The sequence below is a fragment of the Belonocnema kinseyi genome, chromosome 2 (assembly GCF_010883055.1).
Source record: "Belonocnema kinseyi isolate 2016_QV_RU_SX_M_011 chromosome 2, B_treatae_v1, whole genome shotgun sequence".
NCBI classification, from domain to species: domain Eukaryota; kingdom Metazoa; phylum Arthropoda; class Insecta; order Hymenoptera; family Cynipidae; genus Belonocnema; species Belonocnema kinseyi.
In genome coordinates this window covers 33,895,929-33,904,502 of record NC_046658.1, presented here as the reverse complement: position 1 = coordinate 33,904,502, position 8,574 = coordinate 33,895,929, and the positions used below count along the sequence as shown (strand labels likewise).

The 8,574-nt window shown below is 33.2% G+C and overlaps 2 protein-coding genes across 4 annotated transcripts in view; both read right to left on the bottom strand.

Moving 5' to 3' along the window:
• Positions 1-8,574, bottom strand: part of LOC117166888 (ecdysone receptor) — a 731,730-nt gene that overhangs the window by 542,261 nt on the left and 180,895 nt on the right. The window contains exon 1 of one of the 3 annotated variants that reach the window (XM_033351321.1): positions 4,549-4,566. The exons of the other annotated variants lie outside the window; for them this stretch is intronic. The gene's annotated coding sequence lies outside the window, so the exon portion shown is untranslated. Of the gene's footprint in view, positions 1-4,548; positions 4,567-8,574 lie in introns of those variants that run through there. 3 annotated transcript variants of the gene reach the window in all.
• Positions 1-8,574, bottom strand: part of LOC117182629 — an 89,789-nt gene that overhangs the window by 30,961 nt on the left and 50,254 nt on the right. The gene's annotated exons all lie outside the window — the stretch shown is intronic.

Here is an 8,574-nt window from a genome sequence, read left to right as displayed (position 1 = left end):
GTGATGAGGGCAATCACAGGATTTCGCCGGGAAAATATATATATATTGTCACACACACACGCACACACACGCACACACAATTTTCTAACTAAAAATACGAATGTTATACAAATAAATTTGAAACAATTACATTTTTCTAAAAGATTTTTTGTAATTTTCGAGTTTTAGAGTTATAAACTCCATGGAAAATTGCTAACATGGAACCAAAAGGGACAACAGCTTAATATTACTGTGGGGAATCCGGAAAATGAAATTTATGATATCTGCTTACACTGTCCAGTTTAAATATTTCAGGTACGCCAGCCTTCTAAAGCCCGATACACACATTCGGCATTCGTCGAATGCCGAATATTCGCTATTCGCCGAGCACTAACTACCCGAATGTTCGGCAAGTGGCGAGCATACCCGAGCACAGATATCCACACATTCGTAAATTGCCAAGTACTGACTCGACTTGGATATGACGAACATTCGTCTTTCAGTCATCGTCAGCAGTAGACGAGAGTAGGAAGCACCATGGAAAATAATTGAGAAATTAAAAGTTCGGAAATTGTGGCTAATGCGGCTGCTTTTTTAGTTTTAAGCTTTAGTTCTTTTGCAGAATTGTTAGTTATTTTTGTACGAAGCCAAGGCTTTATAAATTATACGAAATTATTGCGTTAACCAAAGACTATGGAAAATGCCATAAAATGTATTATTTCGTTATGATCAGTTAATGCTTAATAAATAAATAATCTTCATTTTTAAGAGTACATTTTCAATTAGAAGAATTAAAAAATGCATAACAAAAGAATAATTAATTTAGACACATTTAAAAATGTTAAGAAACAATTCGACATTATTTATTTCTAAATAAATAACCAAAATAAATAGTAATATGTACTTAATTAAAGCAAAAATGTTCGCCGAATATACCCAAATTTGTGGACGCCCTCAAAAATTGCACTTGCTCGCCTATATTCGCCAAAGTGCTCGCGTTGGAAACTCGCCTAGTAGCTGAGAGCATGAATATCGAATGTTCGCCTAGGCTAAACCCATTCACACTACTAGGTATTCGCCGAAAATTTGCTTGGCATTCGCCGAATGCCGAATGTGTATATCGGGCTTAAGATATAATCCCAGGCGCGAAAAAGCAAGCGAGGGGTAACGGGCTGGATGCAATGGTGGGGATAACCTTAACAGGTCATAGTGCGAGTCGGGGATTTGCCCTTTTTTCGACCCGTGGCCAGGTGCCTTTCAAGGATTCAGAACAAGGGGTCGAAGAAAGGCACCAGCGGTCGGCAGTAAAAAAGCCACCCACCCCGCTTTCTGTCACTTGTTTTCCAACAAAGAAATGTCTAAAAATATCGCGATTTTTCCAAAAAATAACACTATCACATCCTTCCGAGTAATTGCAAATAATTACAGAGCCTATCCGTTAAATTTTTCTGTTTGAATCGCTTTAATATCTGTATTAGAACTGAAGATAATATTGTTACACATTTTTGTACTTTTAAGCAACAATTTTTATTATTTTTTTAATTTCTCGACTGCAACTGGTTCACAACAGTTTTCCTCATACTCGTAAATTTTTTCAAATTATTCCCGTCGTCCCTTGTATGAGAAATAATGCTCTAAACTTGACTGTTCTTAAATATACACGAAAATCTTTACTTATTTACATTTTTCAGTCTGCTAAGCACAAAAATTTTTTCACATAAACGTCTTCAAGTTCATTTTTGTAGAACACTTTCAGCTTTCATATAAATGTTTTTTTGTTGCGCTAGCATTTATTTTTGACTGAGTTGTTAAGCTTCAAAGGCAGATGCCTATGATTTTCTCGCCGATAGTAAAATGGTTTCGAAACATGATGTTCCAAAAGTAGCATAAAAAAAGACGGAGAAAGAAGAAAGGAAATGAGAATGAGGACGGCTCGGTTGTCTCTTTCCTAATTCTCTCCCCTTTTTCCCTTTGTTACATATTTTTCTCTAATAAGCCGATTACAATGTTGCTTGGAAACATACTTTGAGTTTCTTCTACGACTTTTTTGTGCATAAATTGAATGCTTTAGATATATTTTTTTTAAAACAGCTGATTCCTGGATTCACAATGTGTTTAAGCCTTTTTAAGCAAAATAAATTTTTTTGCATATTGAATTGTTAATATTGTGTCTCTAATTTTCCTCTTACAAAAATTTAGGAATGTTCAGATACAGTAACTTAAAATTTTAAGGAATTAATTATTTTGTTGTGTTTATTAATTTTAAAATAAAATATGTAAGGGAAAGTATGAATAACCTGACACTTGCTTTTTTAAATAAAAAATATAAGCCGCGCACGAAGATAATGTGATTAGAAAACTTTACCAAACTTTTGTGTAAAATTGGGATATATGGATCAAAAAGAGAATGTTTGACATTATTGAAATGATCTGCGACATGCAATATATTAAAGAATACATGGCAGTTCGGTAAACTATAATGACGCAGATAAAAGTTTCCAAATGTACAGTAAAGGTTTTTAAAAGTAAACATTAATGCACGTGCTGTAATTATTAAAAACTATTTTGTCATACATTAAGAAAGAATTGGATAAGATTTCATGTTAGTTTAGTAAAGTTCGCAAATGTTAATTCAAGCAAACTTTAAATTATTCAATATTAATGATTCCCTGAAAAATCGGTTAAAGAACGACAAATTTCTGTGAATCTTTATGAGTAAAAAATTTATTATTTAAATCGAAAGTTTAGTCAAGTTTAAAATAAATTCTAGAGAAGTTTTGATATATCATATGCTATTATTTACTGCACATTGTATGAAAGTTTATACACTGTGGAAGAGTTTTATTAATACCACGTCAGACTGTATTCGACAGTTTCGTAAACAGACAATCAAGTCGCAGTCGCCCGGCATCTCCCACCACATCCTTAATCTTTTTACAAGTGCAAAATAAAATTAGAGTTCATTCAAGTAAGTCATAAGATACGAGTATTACAAAGTTGATTACTATGCATCGAAGTTGACGCCCCTGGTGTAAACCTTTAGTGATTCCATTTTAGTGCTTTTTGCCATGTTAGGGGTCTTCATACTAAATTTGTAGTTTCTTCATTTATTCGGATGAAAAGATTATTTTTCAATCAGAATAAAAAAGGTTGGATCCAAATAAATTATCTTATTCCGAGAAAATCCAAATTAAAAATCGCGGTAATAGAAAAAATATCAATAATAAAAGGTTGAAAAAGTAACCATGAAATTAGCACTCCGTTGAAATTTAAACTAAATTTGAATATAAATTTTATCAAATTTTGTTTTAAAATTATTGTATCAATAAATAAGATTTCGAAAAAATCCTTTCACCACTATTTTTACTACAGTGTGATTTTTCAACAATTTTTTTCAAAATTTTTTTCAAATTTTTTTTCAATCTTTTAGACTGTATTTTTTTTATATTCTATTTTTATATTTTTTACTATACAGTATAATAAAGGTTTTTCTCGAATCTACATCGAAAAAATCTTTAAAGAATATATATGAATAATTATTTAAATAGAATGTTTTTAATAATTTTGTAGTTTAACTACAGTGTAATTATAGAAAAATTTTGTTTTCACAGAATTTTGTACATAACTTTATTAACTACAATAACATTTAATCTACTTATTCAACTCCGATATTAACTATATATTAAATATTAACTCTTCCAATTGCAATTTGAAGTTTTTAAATTAAGCTTGACGAGGGTTTAGTTGTTCCTCATTGATGGCACCCGAGCGTTTTTCTCAACAGCTCCATGTCCCTTGTGACTCGAAATAGAAAATATACATTCAATCTCGCAGAAGAACAAAAAAGTATATTAGGTTTCAGACGAGATTCCAGGTTCAAAATGAAGATAAACAAAATTTTGGACGGACTTGATTTCATTTAGCACTGCAAGTATTGTATTAGTATTCCAAGATTATAATATTTCTTAAAAAATCTAAGCGTCAAAATGAAATATTAGTTTTGATTTTGAATTCTTCTGTTCTTCGGACTACTAGTAAGAATAATTTCATAGCTACCATTGGAATTGTCGTTCTTTTGCCATCTCTTTCTTATCTCTGGAAACGACTGGAAAAGATGGGAGGAGAGTGGGTGCTGCAGTGCAGAGAGAACAGAGAAGCATCATGAAGGAATGTCGGTGGCCCTGAGTGACGGAGAATGGTTGAAGTAGGAAAGACAAAGAGAAAATGAGAAAAAGAGAGGATTTGGAGAAGAAGAATCGAAGAAAAAATTCGCGAGTGGGCTGAAGGTGAGTTCTAAAGACGCTCAATCTACCCACGCAAAGAGCTCGTCTTTTGAACTAAAGCTGTGTGAAAATTAGCCTTGATGCAAATCGGGGAACGGACGACGACATCGCTGTCATTCTTTGCGATTTTTGCAACTGTACAATTTACTGGAGTGCAACTTTACGAATTTTGTATTTTACACTTTTTAATTACAAGATGAAACGATATTCTTAATCGTAAACCGAAAATTCGCTACAAAAAGTGTGAATAAATCTTTCATAAAACAGTATTCGAAGGGAAACTTACCGATAATGTTCACAGCTGAAACATGAATTAGCTTCGTGCAACTCACCTGAAACAGAAAATAAAATTTTGATCAAGTCATAGTCGTATTAAAATAGTGTACTAAGATGAAATTATGCAAGAGTAGGTTACTTAAATTTCTACAGTTTCACGCTTCTCATTGAAGAGTAGGTCATCGCTTCTGATAAAAAGATTATAGATGAGAAAAGACTTCCTCATATATACATAATTTTAAATTATCACTGATGAACTCATCGGTTTAATAGGTTGAAATAACGAAAATTATTTGAACTATTGCAAAAAATGATCAAGCCAAGATTTATTAATAGTTTTTTATCTTGGAGAGTACAACATTTTGGTATAGAAAATCTCTTGCCAGACCTAACCCCTTAAAAGTGAAAGTTGTTAGTATTATTTGACTATGTTTTTAAAGTTATTTTTGGATGTATTCAGTGATACTAATTAAAATAAGGAATTGTCAATGTGACTTAATTTTTCTGACCTACTCTTCAGAAAAACACCGAGTAACAAACAGTTCTTTCATAATTGTGAAAAAAGATGTAAACCCATCAGGTTTAAGTATGCGTTTCATTAATTATGTCCCAAAGTTAAATTGCAATGCAAACATCCACCAAGAAACAATTTTAATTATATAAAAACTGCTCATACACGATTTCGGTATATTTCGATACGAAAGGCCAAATGGGCTCATTTTGCTTGCGACGTCTCTAAATGGTGGACAAACGAGGTTTTTGCATGAATGTGTAAGGAAATAGTATATTACGTGGCAAGGGGCGTAACCAAGCCCCCAAGTACAGCCAACATGCGAGTTGGTGTTCGCGAGGTTTCAGCCCCTTGCCGCGTATACTATTTCTCACAATAAGAACATTGAACAAGCATAAGACAACTATTGGAGAATACGCAGTGACAATTCTTTCAAAAAGACGTGAAGTTTTCGTTGCAACGTAAGTGATGCTACTACGGCGCACAGAAAGTTTGTGCGCGCTGTATTGTCAATACTTGAGAAGTTTCTCCGGTAGGGTTAGATCGTAACTCGCGAAAGTATAAATACTCTAGGGTTTGTCATAACAGGCTTGGAGACTCCAGGGTTTGTAAAGTACTTTCGTACACGCTCACCTGCATACGGCTATTTTCGTCCCGTTTCGCAGGCTACGAAAGCCGCCATTTTCGATGTTCGTATTGTGAAAATCAATTTTTTATCTCATGCAGTTATTATTCATAATATCTCGACCAAATTTTATTCAGTTATGCTAAATGCTGTACCGAATATTGTAATCAAAATCTTTAAGGCATTTTTTTGGGCATATTATCTTAAGTTCGAGTGGACTACTCTTGCATAGTTTTCCCTATTTATTTTGCACAATGTAAAAACTACAGAAAGTATACACAAAGTTTTGCCTCTACAATTAATTTGTTCTGATCAAAATAAATAGAGAGAAAAAACCATATAATGAGCATCACTGAGCTGCATGTTTTGTAATTCACAAGAGGAACGCAGGCGCGATGTTTGAATATTTAAATCCTGTATTATTAAATTATTATAACTGCATTTTAAAGTCGCGAATCAGTCATCCCTATTGACTTTTGTTTACGTTCCTTTGAAAATCTTTCGCTTGCATTTGCAGCCAGGAACGCATCAGCAAGCAGCTTCCAAGTAGATCGAAATATTTACGATCGAGGCCGTTGAATCTGGCTTTTATTAATATCCTCGACGACCATCGTTGTCGGTTCGGCCAGACACTTCGCGATGCTCACGATTTTGGCACTAAGCCGCACTCTGATTTTTTAGAACCCTCGGTCAGTAACGTAACAGAAATATCTTCCCATTTAATCAAATTATTCAAAATTTTAAATCTTTGAAATTTAATTCAGTGTCTCAAATCCTTATGTACCAGGGAGCGATGTGGATACGAAAAAGTTACAGAATCGCCTAACATTTGTAATTTTATCATTTATCTTTTTGTGCAAAATATTATCGATCAAATTCATTTTAAATCAGACAAGTTCAATACTTCCACTGCTCCTAATGAGAATACGCGATTTATTATGGCTGTCATCACAAATGCAGTTCGGAGCCTCTATAGAAAGTATATACAAATTTCTATTTACTTCATATAGAGGGCAAACTGCGTTTTTATTGATAGCTATAACAAATCACGTTTATCGAGTTAGTAGCACACGCAGAAAAAAGAACCTTACATTTTACTGAAAACCAAGTTAAATCTATCGATCTTCCTAATACGTATATGGACAACACGGACAGTTCAGTAAACGTTACCATTATAGAAGAATAAGTATGACTGTCATTTATGGTTACTAGTACCGATTGTTAAGTGGTGCTGACCTGCGGATCAGTAGATTTTACCGATCCAGTCGCTATTCTGTACAGTTCCTGGATGCTGCAATTACGAATTATCATGCCACTTTAACGAATAATATAAAGACATCTAAATTATGTTATCGACATAGACTACAGTTTAGACAGCATTATACATTGTGAAAAAGTATTGTTAAAAAATAATTAATAAATAACCACACGGTTATTTCTTATAAATATTTTCGGATATACTTATAATTAATCGGTATTTGCAAGTTATAATGCTTATAATACAATTGAAATTTCGCACGCAATGGGGGGGATTCGAACGCATAAACCTAAGTACGCAAGTCAATACTCTTAACCACTACGCTATTACACGATTTGCGATCTGTAAAATAATTTTGAAATGCAATTGTAACTAAGGGTGATGACCTCGGGAACGATTTCTGAATACGCGACCATACCAGCGCGACACACAAAAAAAGTTCCAGCATTTACCTCATACCTATATGTCAGCTGAAACAGTCATGGAACAAAAACAAGTCTTGCTCCAATAAACCCTCAAGTGTAAGCGATCTGTGTATAAGTTCTACCATCCAAAATTGTATTATTTTGATAAAACCCCTTCCTTGCAAAGTGGGAATATGGAGTAATGTGACAAATTTCACAGGAATTTCAAAAAGGAATGTTTTTTAGGTGAAGCAATCCATTCATTGCCGATTGCGTCGTGAATTCACCCGGTGATCCGCGCGGATAGGTTGCGTTGCGACTTTAGGAGCGAGTTAAGCAAACCGATCGATCGGTAGCATGTACCGATCTTTCGGTAATGTCCACTGTACCACTATTTTAATTTCGTTTCAGTGGATTTTACATGTCGTACAGTATGTAATACCAGGGAATAGAGGTTTATTTTACTGAAGGATAACCGTTGAATTAACCTTAATTTCATTGTGACATTTACGAAATGCTAAGTGATTTTGACATTTTCATCCTCTTATTAAAAGCAGTTTATACTGTTACGGTTACAAGAACCCCTTTACCATTCTTGATAAGTAAATATTTCATTTTCTGCGTGCAGTCGACCTTATGCCCTAGAATCTCGCGGATACAATAGTATATTACATGCCTAGGCCAATAAAATACGAAATGTCACAGATCACATGTAATTGTCGGCAAAGGTAGCGGCCGTGAATTTACGCTTTCCGGCAGGAGGGCAAAAAAATATGTTGTTTTTGATGAAACGTATTTTTCCGATTTGAGGAAAAAAATTCTACAAAATTACAACCATTTAAATTTTTTCGAATATTTTTTTGTAAATACCAATTTTTTCATTGAAAATCTTTTGTTTATGATTTATTCAAGATATTCACATTTTGTTTCATTAAACCGAATTTTCGCATTTATCCCATAAACAATAAAAATAAATAAAAATGATAAGACAAAAATTTTAAGATCTAAAAAAGTCCAAAAAAAAATTTCTCTCGCTCTTTTGTGATATTTTGTACTGTTTACGAATAAAAATTCGAAAATTATATTTTTAGGAAAAAAATGCTCTGGGTCACAAAAATCGTTTAGCCAGCATAAACCGATAAGATTCCTTCCTTATATGAGCAGAAATTATATATATATATATATATATATAAATCAATTTATATTTATGAATATTGTAAGAAAAATACAGACCCAGG